Source organism: Ptychodera flava, chromosome 3 (genome assembly GCF_041260155.1).
Source record: "Ptychodera flava strain L36383 chromosome 3, AS_Pfla_20210202, whole genome shotgun sequence".
Taxonomy (NCBI): domain Eukaryota; kingdom Metazoa; phylum Hemichordata; class Enteropneusta; family Ptychoderidae; genus Ptychodera; species Ptychodera flava.
This window is the reverse complement of record NC_091930.1, coordinates 17458533-17474739: the sequence shown is the minus strand read 5'-3', so window position 1 is coordinate 17474739 and position 16207 is coordinate 17458533. Positions and strand designations below refer to the sequence as shown.

Genomic DNA, 16207 nt, shown 5'->3' with positions numbered 1-16207 from the left:
GTGGCATCTGAGGTGACATTTAGCTGAGACTGAAACAGTACTTTTGTTGTGTGTCTTAGACGTGGTTCACATACAACAAAACAAACAAACATGATTTTGTTTTGTTTGTATTATCTATGACACACTTATGGTTTTATTTGCAGTGAAGATTTAACATTTAATCTTAAATCAGTCTGCTCATTTCATTGCTCATTTCCCATTCTTCATTACCACATAGTTTCTGAAACTTATGACACAAAGTGAGTGATTGACAGAAATGTTGCAACAAATTACTAATAAATGCCAATTGTGCACGATCCTCGCGTCTCGCTGTCCCCAAATTTGATCAAAGCAGATATGCAGTATGGCGTCGGAAGGAAACAACTCTATTTTCTTTCAAATTTGCTCCACGAGTCCGTGAAAAAAATGATTCAGAGGGTCCATCGAAAGACACTATCGGGCAACCCAACATGGAGAACATTGAGAAGCGCAGTGAAATTGAACCCATGCCGGAATCCACGACGTATTGTCCTGTTGTCTTAAACAACGGGGGATCAGCGCCATGATGAAGCTGTTAGCCATGACGGCAATGGTCGGCAACACACATGCCTGTGACCGTGGATTCTAGTACGTAAAAATAATCAATGAAAATAAAATACCCATTCAAATAAACAGTTGGTTCTAAAAAAATCAGTTCTAGCTCATTTTTTTAAAATTAATCTAGTTATTTTTAATCTAGTTAGTTTGCGTCGGTATTGCTCTGAGAATAACTTGATTTGTTGAGAAGATCATACTCGTAGTGACGTTGGCAGCCATCGCGGCGGCGGAAAACTAGCTTGCCAGTCTCATGAACTTCGAACCGTCGATCAAAATCACATCTTTTCGGCGCCTTTCTCTCACAAATTCAGCGAAATTGAAGTTTTTCATACATAAACTAAATGTATTGTTGGGCTTTTTTCGGGAAAATATTCCATCGGCAAGGTGCCAGTGGCCGACGCCACATTTCTTTTTGACGCCATTGTTAAAAATGACCTAAGATGACCTTCATACTAGTCAAACCAATTACACTGCTCGTACACAAAGACAGCACCATCACCAGCCAATCACACTACTTAACAAATAGAAGATCGGGCTCAAAAGCCACAAATGGGTATTTAGAAACTGTTTTGTGTTTGTGCAGTTCCATGCGGGGGGAAAGGGGTCGCGAAACTGCTCATCGTACGTGTGCCGTCCGAGCTGGCAGTGCAATCCCGAATTTAATTACGTTAAAAGTAGCCGGGAAAAATGCAAAACAGCCGGGTTATTTACCCGGCACCCGGCTTCTAAGGACAACACTGTGTCCCCCTCCTGCCGTTGGAGCTTTTGAAAAATAGAGATTAAAATGGTGTTATTTGGTGGCACTTGGGGAGTATTTTTGCGGGGGTTTTGGCAGGGGGGGGTCAGGAGGGGGTGCCGTTGGAGCTTTTGAAAAATAGAGATTTAAATGGTGTTATTTGATGGCACTTAGGGAGTATTTTGCGGGGGAGGTCAGGAGGGGGGTGTCCCCCCTCCTGCTGTTGGAGCTTTTGAAAAATAGAGATAAAAATGGTGTTATTTGTGGCACTTTGGGAGTATTTTTTTCGGATTACACATCTTCCTCTGAAACATGGTCTTCTTGCTCCTCAGTAGCTTCCTATAGTTTTAAAAATTGACTATTTTGGTTTCCTGGCTCCCTTTCTACTGCGTGGTGAAATGGCCACATGCACCCCACCAAACATCATGCATCTCATGATTCACAATTGATTTTGACAAGCTGAGAAGCTAAAATAAGCTAAATAATATAGTTAAATTTGCATATTTGTGTTTTTAGAGCAATTGTTGCCCTTTTTTGATCAAAACATCTATTTCTCTGTAGCAGCATGTCCAAATTGATTGGATATGTATAGATGTGTTGAAATTTCAATATTTGTCTTTTTAGGGCAATTTATGCCATTCATGGTCAAAAATCTGTATTCTCTGAAAGGGCTTGTCCAATTTCTTTGAAATTTGCTACACAAAAACGATTATTCATGCAGATTTATTCAGTATTTGCTATCGAGAAACTTTCAAAGTTCAACCCCTTTTGTGTGTTTTTGTGTTGGGATTTGTTGGATAGATGGCATTCTACGTAGTGTATTGTTGAATGTTAAAACATGTGTTGCTGTTGTTTTTTGAGGCTGTTTTTTGAGAAAAAAGAATTGAAAATGCCTTTTTAAAAGCAAAATAATACATAATGACTTGATATGTTGTTTTATCATTATTGACATGTTTCTACTTGTTCACCCATTCTTGCAGTCATCATTGCAATAAAATGCTGTGAAAAAAATGAAACTGATGTGGCCTGCATCTGTTTACCTTGATCTTAAAAGGCAAATACAACTTTCTGTCTTGACAACCATACCATAGTTTCAATGTTTTACCTAGTGTACCTGCTTGGTTTGTACGCAGGAAATAAGTAGAAAACAGGTTCTATAATTTCATAATTTCAAGTGATCAGAATACAAAAGTCCTGAAAAGATAAGATAATCACAACTTCCAGTATAAGGGATACAGTCACTCTAAATGTATAAATTAAAATTAAAAATGTGCCGGGAGGATGTACTAAAAAATACAGAAAGTTGCTTTCTGTCGGTAAAATCTAAAAAAAATTCAAAATTTTAAAGACTTTTGCAGATTTTTTTTTAAGGCCTTTGTCTTCTTATTTATTTATTTTTTATTTTGCAAACTAGTTTGAAGATTTTTTTTTCCTAACTTTCTGCTCTGAAAATTTTTTTTTTCTGTTTTTGACCACCCCCCTCCCAAGATCTAATGGTCCGTCCCTTATTATAACGAAAACATAAGATTCCCTTTACAGTTATTACAGGGATCGCTGTCCTTTTAAATTTTAAGTGTCGTTTGGTACTTAGTTTCTCGAATACATTAATTTGCATGGTGACCCGGGTTTTTTAATTTCGATTATGAAAGGAAATATTTTAAAGTTTCCCGATGGCAAGTTTGAGCCAAAGTTTAAATCTTTTCCATACCGAAACACACACAGCTTTAGAACGGCTCGCCTTTGAAAACAGTTTAGACGATTTGCGACAATTGTAGTACAGAATGCCGACAGAACACTCATCACATCTAAATTCAATGACAACTACCTAAGTACACTTGACACAAGGTGGAGCTATCCAACGATTGACCTCTAACGGTATCATGAATCTAAAGAAATTTATCAAGTATAGGGCGACGCCAAAAGTTGAATGTTTGATGAGAAACTTCATTCTTAAAGTTTGAATTCTTAAGTTTGCACCAAACCCCAATTAGTAAATCTCGATCACAGGTTCCCATTATTTCTGTACTTTGATACTCCTCTACGTAAACATACTCAGAATAGGAAAATTGACAACATAAACAACTGGCAAACAATTTGGGAAGTGATCTTGTCGGCAAATGTGCGCATGGACACATGCCGGGTTGTCAAAAGGGGCATCTCTGCCGGAGGGTACACTTTGTTTGAAATTCTACCATGTTTCTACTCACACAAAGTATTAAAAATCAGTCTACGAATTTCCGAAAACAATACTAAGGAAGATAACGGCAGAAATGCAGGACGTTGCCTATCGTGTCTGGCGATTAAAATATACAAATGACAGAGAGCCATTTATTGACCATCAAGTCACGCTTAAATTGTCGATAGCGAGTTACGCTAAAATTGTCGATAGCGAGTCCAACACAATAAGCCACGTACGTGAACATCCGTAATCTAGTGCTCATGAATATCGAACGACGTTGGCTAAATATCAACCATACAAATCATTGCCGTTATTACAACCGGAGAGTAGTTGTTGTTGTTCGTAGTAGGCATTTTGTTACTGGCCTTTGTATTTACAGTGACTACTGTGATACTTTTTGATAAGTGTTTGGAAGAGACATAAATTTGTTTTTCATATGAGAAGGAGTTTGCCGCATAGCGAGTAGAAACACGTAATTACAGCGCTATTTTCAAGAATTCTTTATTTAACCGAAGAATAATATCATTTTTATCGGATGGAAAACTATTTTGGGTGTAACCACCTTATTGTTACATCCAGAACAGTGGGTATTTTTAAATGTTTATTCCTCCATCACTTTTTTCGTGAGATGAGTGAGTAGTGAGATTGACATAGATGAAATGTATTGTGGTAATCAGCTTGCACTTCGTATAATGAAGGATCACAAGTGTCGATATACTCGACGCATGTTCTTCATGGAATACCTCTTCTATCTTCTTTGAATACGCCAATCATATCAGTGTCTACTTACAACTGTGAGAGATTCATCACCCACGGGACTGTTGGCATATACATGCTCGAATACGAATTTCAAGTTATACGCTTTTGCCAAATCGGACTGATAAGCTCTGAAGCGTTCACTCGATTTCAAATAGTGCAGAATACATTTCTATTACATACTTCCTTTCCTACCGGCTAGCTGGCTGGGAACGCCTCTAGTGACAAACTTGTAACAGAAATTAGCTCATGTGTGTGCAAGTGTTAAATATTGTGTTTTTATGGATGTTAATATATGATTAGATTGCTCGAAAAACATGAGGGCTCATCTCTCAAACTTCCTTCTAGGAGACTCTCGTATGTGTTAAGTATTATCATATAAATAAGCCAACGGGATGAGCAATAGTCAGTGAAGTATTTGTTCTCAATGAATTGAATATCTGTTTAATTTTGTTGGCAATTCAGTAGCCGTTCATTCGTCCCAAAATTATTGCTGCATGCCTACTCGAAAAGGCGGTTTGATAAACAGCTGTTTTGAATTTTTCACGCTCAACACGATCAGGGTGAATCGAATGACACACATCCGCACACTGTGTACAAACGTTTCTAGCGTCAAAGAAAACATAATCGTCAAGTCCTTATCCAAGTCAGTAAAATTATATTTAATCAAGCTACATCAATCTAAGTCTTGCAAACTCGCTATCTGTCTCTTAACCACATAGGACAACTTGAACAGTACAACCTACAATCACTAAAATTACTTTTTCTTCCCACGTGTTTTCTCTGTCGTTTGAACAACTACATGTTTTTGACAAACTTTGCTACATGGCTTTCAATAACACGGTAGGAACTAATTTGGGATAATTGGATAGTGAAGTAATGTCGATTTAATCTGCAAATGTTATCTCACCTGCTTTTCTTTTTATATTACACACTTGTTTTTATGTTATGAGTAAATTGCGATATTGCAACATTCAGCTATATGTCACCTAACACGTTTGAGAAATTTGCAAAATAATTATGAAAATCCAATAATCCAAAAATTGTTCCGATCGCATTCAATCTTAATACACCATACAACTAAAGATAACTAAACACATCTATTGGTTTGTCACACGTTTAAGTATTTGATCAGACAATGTAAATTTGAAGTGAAAATGTACGCGAACAGACAAAGTGCATACTAAGTGTTATTGTTGTTGTCGTTGTTCGGAGAAGGCAGTTTGTTATAAGGGTTTGTATTTACAATGACCGCTGTGATACCTCTTGCTAAATGTTTGAAAGCGAATATAATTTTTTGAATACGGTGATTTCAGCGGTATTTTCAAGAAATTTTTACTTAACAGAATAAGAATATCATTCTAGGATGGAAATGTTTTGGGGGTTTAAACACTTTCCCCACCCCACCCTTCCCAAAACTTAAAGATTTGACATTTTTCCAACATTGTATTTGACACGGACCCCAAGCGAGGCCATTTTGCTAATGACTCTAGCGAGGTCGTAACACAGGTTCCTCACCTTAAAAAATCAACGTTCCAACAATTTGCCGACAGTACACTTATCACATCCTACATAATGAGATCATATCCTGGAGGACTTGAGAAGGTGTCGCTATCCAGTGGTCGACTTTAAAATTCTGCTAAACGAAGATAAATTAATCAAGTAGCGAGATATCTGATTTGAGTGCACACAGTATCTTGTTGAGAACACTAAGCAACTGTACCAGAACACCCATAGTGCATATCGTAAGGACGTACCTGTTTTGTGTGAAATTTGTCTGCGTTTGGCACGAATTGTTTCGTAGCTTATAGAACCATTTTTTATCTAGTGAAGTGTTTTATTTATCAGAAAATCCTTGCTTACCATATAAAACAATTGAAACACTTTAAAATGAAAATTTTGATATACATATGCGCCCTATGGCAGGTAAAATGGTCTTTTGAAGGAGCTCAAAGCTTAATACGATACATCACTCCTTGTTGTATCATTTATTCGTAGCTGGCGGAAGAATTCCTTCAGTTGCGAAACCGGTTAAACAAACCTCAGTTTTTGTTTGTCATATATACAGCAAGTTTGAGTCACTTCCACAGCAAATAAAGTCCCCGGCAAGTGTACCCTGAAGAAATGTAAACAGAGTCTGACTCACAATAACCAAGTAATTTATATAAATCAATAGAAACCTAATCTTGCCCCATTCGCCGAAGCTGATGGTGAGCCATAGTTAGGGTGGGTAAATGTAAGTTTGCGGCACCTCAGCATGCGCCACTTGTTGTCTTTGGTGCAACAATCTGCTGTATTTTCCATGAAAAAGAGTTATCAGTACTTGTGTGAGAGGCAAAGTTGTTTGAATTCAACACAGCTAACAGTTTGCAGCCATAACTTGGAACTGCACTGCAACATGTCTGTTACGTGTTGTTCTGTCAGTCATGTCACAGTGATGATCCATCAGCACTGTTACAGCCATGCTGGTGCTTGTGCATTGCATATCCCTAGCAGCGGCTATTGTGCACCGTACCTGATACACTGCTGTTACAGGCCTGTTTATTGATTACCGTAGCATGCGTGTTACAGCTATACCAGGACTTCTGTGTAACCAACTACTGTGCACCATTCCCAAAGCATTCATATGGGAACCATGCCCTTTACAGTCTTTGACACGCCTTTAAAGCCCCGCTCGAAATGGACCGGGATCAGGATTAACGCCGTGTTTGAGTGGTGGTGAATGGGCATGGTTGTGCATAATTGGCGTTTACGTAACGGTTTGAGCGCTGGCGGTGTATCTGTGTAAGCTGTTTGCTCCCCTGCTCACGGTCAATGCCAATAACGGTACAATCAAGAGGAACACGAGCTACTGCACTGCAGCTAGCAGTATGTTTGCATCATTTAGAACTGTGAGCGGGACACAAATGGCCAGTGGGCTACTTTTATATCAATTCATATTTGCGTGGTCGCGGTCAGCAACTCCACCTAGCGTGTACGATGCCGTGTGTTCGGACGATACGGCCTCCCACTACAACCTTGCTAACGCTGACAGCCATAAACCACGGTCCCTCGAGGGACCGTGCATAAACAGAACAGGCGACATGCGGTTTTAATTCGGATTGCCGCAAGAAAAAATTCTATTCGATTCCGCTCTGTGCCTACCCGAAAAAGTATATGTAAGCTTACGTTATGGAGCTAGAGACGGAGCTCGATGGATACGTTCATGTAAGACAATATGGCCGGCCATTGAGCCCTTGACCGTGAATCGCTGGCAAACTAACGATTTGGGACATCAAGAGAGCATTTTTTTGCAGTCTGTGTGCAGTAGAGTTATTGGGGTGGGCATAGATCGGAATCGAGCTGATTTCGGCAGATAAGGTATCCACAAACTTAGTACTTTTTCGTACGTGGTACAAATTAGGACCGCGTGTCATAGGTATTGTCTAGCTGCGCTAAAAGTGTACGTATATGGTTGAACTTCTGCTGCAGTTCTAACTTCTCTCTCTCGGAAGGGGCGGTGAAACGATGTTGCCACGTTTGGTCTTGTCGCGAACTCGCCTAAGATTTCGTGCTCTGATCACAGGGAACTTAGTAATCTTGTTGTTGTTGTTGTTGTTGTTGTTGTTGTTGATGGTGGTGGTGATGATGATGTTGACTATAATAAAAAATATTAAAAAACAATGTCTCATTCCTTGCTGTTGTTTGTCGATGTTGTAGATAATTGTAAAAGAAAACTGTAATCGTGATCAAAAAACGACGTAGGTCGCCCAACGTCACTCCCGTCCTATAATAGGACGGGAGTGACGTTGGGCGACCTACGTCGTCTTTTGATCACGATTACAGTTTTCTTTTACAATTATCTACAACATCGACAAACAACAGCAAGGAATGAGACATTGTTTTTTAATATTTTTTATTATCGTCATCATCATCATCATCACCACCATCAACAACAACAACAACAACAACAACAACAACAACAACAACAACAAGATTACTAAGTTCCCTATGCTCTGATAGCTTCGGTGGTAAGATATGACGGAACGTCGACTGCACAATTGGCCATGGTGATAAGATGCTGACGAAATATCATCAAAACTAGTTAACTACGCTACAGCAGACTGAGGAGACGGTCGACAGAACCGCTTATAAAGACAAAATTTTCAATATGTAAATGTGACCTTCACATTGGCAAAGACTTACAGAACGACGCTTACGAATGCGATGGTTTGTTATGGAAATATGACCTTCAAAAACGACGCTCACAACAAAGACGATAGTTTATTATGGAAATGTAACCTTCAAAATGACCTAACATTCTCACAATGACACTAGTTTATAAAGACAAATTTTCATTATGTAAATGTGACCTTCACATTGGCAAAGACTTATAGTACGACGCTTACGAATGCGATGGTTTGTTATGGAAATATGACCTTCAAAATAACACTAGCATTCTCACAATGGCACTAGTTTATTATGCATATATCTAACCTTTACAGTGCAAATGTGACTTGTAAAATTAATCCCAAATATGCTACATGATAAGAAAATGTTTTCTTTTGGCACAACCCACCCTAAAAAAGCTATCTCAATTTAAAATATCGCTCACCAATATGCCAATTTATTTTGTTTCAACTGGTCGCATAACCCTTCAAATGACTCCGTCCTCGAACGTACCACAGATCTGATGTACGTCCATACTCCGTCTCACTGTTTCTCTTTGCGGGAATAGATTGTTTGTGGTACGTCCATACTCGTAGCGATATACAAATATAGGAGAGCATGGGATCTTCTAAGCTTCAGCATCTTGATGTGTCACTCTGTACTTTGCTTTGTAGCGTGGTATTTATCGAAATACTTGGTATGTTTATATTTTACAGCTTTTATCACGGTCCCTAGAGGGGCTGCTGTGCTTTTATGATGAATTTGGACAAATTTTGAACAAGAACATCTACCTGTTCCTCTTTTTTATCTGCCTGTTACAGCAATCGAATCACGATTGTTGGTCATATTTAGTTTTTCTACCTTTCAAGTACGTGTCGATAGCGTTCAAAAAGTCTTCGTACGTGACAGATCGAAAAGGGTAATGGCTAGTTGTGATATTTATAGGCGAAGGAAGACTTTGAAAATGTGTATAAAACCTGCAGCATATCAATGTCCTAGACCAAATGGTAATCTTAGAAACACTACAATTCGCACCAATTATTATAGGCTGCAAGTGTCGATGTTGGCCTAATCATGGAGGTAGTAATAGAGCAGTTCACGGTTACAGGTTTGTTACTAAATATAGCTATACGCCCGCGACATCGGACACTGCTGCTTGGTGCAAACAAATTTTATCAATGTTGCATATACATGGCTGTTTTTGCAGCTTGTACTCTGAGTCGTGAACATGCCTTTTAGTATTCACTGTTACACTAGCAGTCGCCTACTAAGAAGTACTTCCATCATCTTTGCATACGTAATTTTCACAAGCGTAATCTAAAACTGCGGATTAATATTTATATTTGCATATTCGTGAAGAACGATGACGTAGACTCTGTACAGCCTCATTGGAAATGTCATTGGGCCTTGGCGTCACAATTAGAATTTTAGTTATGCCGTTGGAAAACCTGTCACCGTAATCATAAGAAATTTCAAACAAGTACTAGCAATAAAAAGACACAAAGTGGTCGTCCAGAACTTTACGTGAAAATTCCTAATCCGAAAGATGCGTTGAAGTCGAGTACCTACATGTACTCTTGTTCCACCGCAGTTTGAAAGTAGAACAACTAAGGGCTTACGCAATGAGACAATTTTACTTGTTTCGGAGACGATATCTCTGAGATAATTTCAACTCTTTTCAATTGCAGGAACGTTTCGGTAGGATAAAAAATGAAATTACGAAATGTGTTTACAGTTTTATATGTCTTCTCGTCACCATGCACCATAGACTTCGACAATCGTATCGCTTTTGCCGTCCAAGACGTCACCAGGGACTTTTTGGCGGGTTACCTACACAGGATACGGTCGAGGTGTCTGTTTCCCATTGTTTCCTTTGCTTTTAGACTTGTCGGGTAATCAATCAGGCTTTCCCAACTTTGGTGAACTAGAACTTGTCTCGTTAGTACTTAGGGTATATGAATATTCATAATTATGTCGCCTATATGTCTGGCATTTCTACTGCTAATACAATTTTATTACGATCATGACTCAGTAGAGTCTCCGAATTCGAGTGTTCAACATGTCTCGTTCGATGCACCTGAAAGTAAACTCTGACAAGAACACGCTATTCGTGGTTTGTTCGCCCATTACGGTTGGGAGCTTCAAGAAGAGTTCGAGGGCAATTGCCATGACAACATCGTCGCCGACAGTCTTCTGAATGACAGTGGCATTACAACCGATGTAGTAGCAGTCCCAAGGGACTCTAACTGCAGCGAATGTGAGTCCTGTCTGTGTCAGCCTTGCGTCACGACATCCTGGCAAGAGTGGCTTGGGGAGGGTCAGAGACCAAGCGTCCTGAATGCCGGCGTCAGGAAGCGCATTTACAAGAAGTAATGGACAATGTTGGACAGAAGAGGCGCTTGGAAAAACGAGCGATACTTGTCCAAAAAAGCTGAGCTGATGCAGGCAGTTGGGGTTGTCGTCACGAAACGGCAAGTAATGCCCGATTGCGTGTTGAAACAAGTGCGGTCACTGTATCCAAACCTGCCTAACCAGCCATACAGTGGCCATCGGTGGATGTAGATGGCATAAGTTCATAGCGTGTGTAATCCAAATGCACACACAAACCAAACGGCCCTTTTCAGGGCCACCAATTTTTCAAGAAAGGGAACTACCGTATATTGATTGTGTCGATTTAGATCGTGTTCCAAGCGCTGCGCCTCCTGGTTCCCTTCACCCAGCCCGGCCCGCGTACGACACTGTGTGCCCGGCGCCCGGCGTTGGGTACACGGCCTCCGTATAACTAGCTCTGCATGGCAGGGCTGTGTGTTACCGGCGTGATACGGCCTCCCACCACAGGCCGTATAACGCCGGTAACAAACAGCCCTGCCATGTAGAGCTACCGTATAACCAACACTACGAACACACAACGTCGTAGGCACTGCAAAAACAAGTTGAACATTCATTGCTACATCTTCGACTCTAAAACAAGACCGCAAATGCATTTGCAGCCCAGTACTAGTGCTACTACGACTTTCTTCGCTAAGGTATGGCCCGAGCTGTCTCGGCAGATACGCTCTTGGTTTACTTTTGTAATCGATCTTGTGTGCACAACAAATGTTTGCGCATTTGCAGCTTTGCGCGTCCCTCAGTGACTGACAGCTGTTTGAAACTGGTAACGACCGTTTTTAGCGAACGCGTCTGACTGTCCTGACATTGATTTTCCCTAAAAATCGTCGCCATGTCGAAGAATTACGCTATGTCTGGTTTATCATTTTGTGGCCATTATGTTTACAGTACAGTAGGAGCTGTTACAATGTCAGTAAGGTTTGCTTGAGACTCATTTTCGGTGATTTTCGCGGAGCGGCCTGCCTAGCTGTTGCAAGTTGTCACTCAAGCACCATGATGAATTTCCAATGAGGTAGGGGGCCTTTTATATCCCGCACACCGGTTTAAGAAACTCTTGTCGATCGTATCATTTGATCTTGCTGATACAGACACTGTAACGTAACTTTGCAAAGGTTTGTACTGAAGCTAGCAGCCAAACCTTAGCAGCCAAAACTATGGCGTGGAAGCTAGTAGCCAAAACTTGCACACCAATTTCCTCCTACATGTTGAAGTCAAGTGCACATCATTCAAACGTACAAGTTGCTGCGGTTCCGTAGCCCTGCCACTACCTGGCTGGTTGTGTGGGGAGTTGGTGGTAAGGTTCAGTCAATTGGAAAAGTGCACAGCAGTTCGCGCTGAAAATCGTGCTGGGGGAAAGTGAGCATTTTTCTTGCAATTCTCCAGAAAAAATAACAAAAAACATCACAATTCGGAGTGGGGGTGCATCGAGCGCCTATCTATAGGAGGATGCCTAAGTAGATGTCCATTTTCCTCTCCGTTTAATGACTTTTTCGTATTTCATCGGGCGGCTGCCGTGGAAAATCCGCCATCATGGATATTAAACCGTTGACCTATGACGTCACATTTTAACATCGGGATCTCAACAAAACACGTTTACAGCTATTAAAGTGTGGAAAAAATATTGCTGGAGAGTTGGTTTGATTTCGGTGCTGCATTTTGCTTACTAAACAAAGTATAAACCGAGAACAAGTGTTTTTGTTGATATCCCGAGGTTAGAATGTGACGTCATAGGTCAACATTAGTCATTAGTAACGGGCATTCACATTGCCAGCTGCTGTTATGATATTGGTTTGAATAATACATCAATTTTAGGAAAAAACGCCGTTGAATATGAATTTAATAAATCCAGTTAACCTTGATTATTTCAAAAGAGACTCTGAATATGAAACTTTTGATAATCTGCTTTCACGTTATATTGACCAGCCTTGACGAAAGCAGTTCGGACACTGTTCAAAGGAGTGTTGGACCGTTGCAAGCACAGTACCTGGTGCGGGGACAGTGTACCACTGCTCGGACACGACTTTCGGCGTACATATTCACTGACAGCTCAATACCTATGTCCCCATACTACGATCACAAAGTCTTGATTCAACCATAAGTAAGAAAACAATAAGTACGCTTAATGTCCTATCTTTATTAGGCTTGCTAGACACGACATGTAACCTTGCCTAGGTGTAAATTTTTATTGTCCCTAGAGTCATTTGAGGTCATCAGATACTGGCACAGCCACTGACTGTGAACACCTTCCTAGGCAGACAAACAATGTTTGCATATCAAAGAATGTCAGAAATGCTTTTCGCGTTCCGCCATTCTGGATAGGATTCATAGGCGTAGGTGCCCCATATCTATGCAATTAGGTCGCTGACTATCACAGTGTTCCATCATTTGGTAAAAAATGACTTCCAACAAGCGAGCTAACGCCCGGTAAAGCTCCACTGTGTTATGTAGAGAATAGCTACATGTATTTTGGACACCTGTGGAAATCTTTGATTATAGCTCATTTCAGGATGACCTGACAAAATATATAAAAAATAGCTGTAAAATACACAATTGAAGATTTCATCACAAGTTGAACATATTATCACAATTTTTTGGACCAAACATGGCAAAATGTGCCAAATAAATACAAAAATGAAGATTTCATCATGATTTCAATATATAATATTAAAATGACCCCTGGAAACCTGTATACCAATTATCAAAGCTATATGCAGAGCAGGCTTTGAGGAACACATTTTTTGCCGAAAAGGCAAAAATTACACAAAATACAAATTGCAGATTTCATCATAATTTCCATACTTCACATTAGTTTATCTTTAGGAACCTTTATACCAAATATCAAAACTATCAAACAAGTACTTTTAGAAAAAAAAATTGAACAAAAATTGCAAACATTGCTCAACAATACAAAATTGTAGATTTAATTGTAAGTTGAATATATTACATTGTGATCATCCCTATGGACCCCTATACCAATTATCAAAGTTGCCAGACAAGCAACTTCGGTTTCATCAATTTTTTGCCAAATTTTTGGCAAAAGTAAATGCAAATTTGCATATTTCTTCACAATTTAAACAAATCTGAAATAAGTCATCCCGAGGACCTATATTCCAAATATCAAAGCTGTCTCACCTGCAGTTTTGAAGAGGACTTTTAAACTTTGATTTTTTGACAAGAAATGACAAAAATTACCTTAAAAATACAAATTTCCATATTTCACCACAACTTTAAGAAACCTTACTGACATCAACTTAGGTGAACTGCATATCAAATTTCAAAGCAATCGAGCTAGCTGTAAGATGATTTTTGACAGAAAATAGCAAAAATGCCCCTGAACACAAATATGCTAACTTCAGCACGATGTCAACACACTTGAGTCACCCCAAGTGAACTGCATATCAAATTTCAAAGCAATCTGGCATGCAATTTTAGAAAAGAAGGCAATGGTTGACGGACTACCGATGGGCATACGGACGGACAGACGACGACGGAAAATCCAGCTATTTGATCAGCTCCGCGTCGCTGACAGCGGAGCTGACAAAACTTGTTATGAGGCAATATCTGAAGTATCACGTTACTGTATGGCGTAACATCATGTCCCAGTACAATACTCACACATTTTCCACATATGCATCATGCTCCAAATAATTTCCACCATGAATGCGATTGGAACTAATTTTGGATACTTGGATAATGAACCAATATCTGTTTAATCTGCAAATGTAAGCTCATCTGCTTTTCCAGACAAGCAATTCATTGTTTTATGCGTAATTTGTAATATTGCAACGTTCATCTATATGACACCCACTCTTTTGAGAAATTTGAAAAATATGAACATCCAATTCTCCGAAATTAGTTCCAATCGTGTTCATGGCTCCAGATATGAAAATCATTTAGCAAAATGCCCGTCTCACAGTTAAATTCATTCGCAAAAAATTAATCAGCGCATCTGTTCAATGACAAATGCCTCTGTGTAAAGTAAAATGACATCATTGCACTCATGTATGTGTGAGAGGCTCTGAATATGAAATTTTTGATAATCTGCTTTCGAGCTATATTGGTAAGCCTTGACAGAAGCGGTTGGGACACAGTTCACAGTCTTGGACCGTACCAATGGTACTGTTCAAGCACAGTGTCTGGTAGAGGGACTGTGATTTAGTCATAACATCGCTCGGACATGACTTTCGGTTTACATATGCAGTCGAAGCCTAATACCTTTGTCCCACACTACGATCACAAAGGCTAAGAACCTGATGATTCAACAGAGTCCCAGAGTTCCACAAGAAAGAACACAACAACTGCGCCTAATGGCCTATCTTTATTAGCCTTGGTTGACACGACATCTAATCTTGCTTAGGTTAGAATGTTTATTGTCCCTGATGTCACTTGAGGTCATCAGATATTTGTAAAGCCGCTGACTGTAAACACTTTCCTAAACAGACAATGAATGTTTGCATATCAAAGCATGTAAGAAATGCTCTCCGCGTTCCGCATTTCTGAATAGCTCGTAAGAGCGTAGGTGCCTCGTGACTACGCAATCAAGTTACTAGCTACGAAAGTGTTCCGTCATTTGGTAAGAAACTGACTTTCTTCCACATATTTTGAATCGTGTGTGTTAATACTTGTGGCTCAGGACAAGTAGCTATGACGAGTCTCCAGAGATTGGCCGGCTACTGATAACTGGAAAGTGATCGGGCATCGGACAAACGCCCAGCGAGGTCACACGTAGGTGTTGCAACATCTGGGTCTCTGACGCCATTGCAGTGTTAGATAAATTACATTGTATATTGCCAACCATGCTATGCAACAGTGAATTCAATCTACTACTGAACATAAGCCTGTCAAAAAAAATTTTGTCGATCGTACTTTTTGACTTCGCTGATAAAGACACTAACGTGACGTGGCAAAGGTTTGATGAATAGAATAAGATTTTAGCAGAGTGACCTAAACATTCATCAATTCATTGTCGTTTGCAGAAGTAATTTCCTTAACTTTTAAATTAAAACAGGATAGTATTTTTGTCCGGTAACATAAGGGTCTGAAAAAGATGTATGCCTTTCCCATAGAAGTATTGCTGTTTTCAGTAGTCGGTTGATGCTGAGAAACTCGATTATACAGTCAATACTTTTCAACAGACTCAGGCCTAGGTAAGAAATATTAGCAAAGCGTACGGTCCATATCGTCAGGATGGAATTCTAGATAGCTAAGCTACGAAGTCCCACCTATGAGATGTAAAACACAGATAGTTGATGACAAAAGCTAGGTTGTCAAGACGCAATTTTGACGATTTTTCCCGTCATACATGCCGTTTCAACATGGCGGCCTAGGATAACGTCGATGCGAAGGCAGCAGTCGTGGTAAGTTTTTACCGTTATTTTTAGTTTTGAAGTGAGAAATCGTGAAAAAATGTATCGCCTTCCGGG

General features: G+C 39.8%; 1 protein-coding gene and 1 long non-coding RNA gene across 4 annotated transcripts in view; both read left to right on the top strand.

Annotated features, from left to right (window-relative positions):
* The window catches only part of LOC139129666 (uncharacterized), a 396232-nt gene that overhangs the window by 308811 nt on the left and 71214 nt on the right, over window positions 1-16207 (top strand). The gene's annotated exons all lie outside the window — the stretch shown is intronic.
* LOC139129659 (uncharacterized) overlaps window positions 15283-16207 on the top strand; it is a 152134-nt gene continuing 151209 nt past the window's right edge. For 2 of the 3 annotated variants that reach the window (XR_011551637.1, XR_011551636.1), the window contains exon 1: window positions 15283-15357. The gene's annotated coding sequence lies outside the window, so the exon portion shown is untranslated. Of the gene's footprint in view, window positions 15503-16207 lie in introns of all 3 variants that reach the window. The other variant, XM_070695332.1, reaches the window with a different exon arrangement.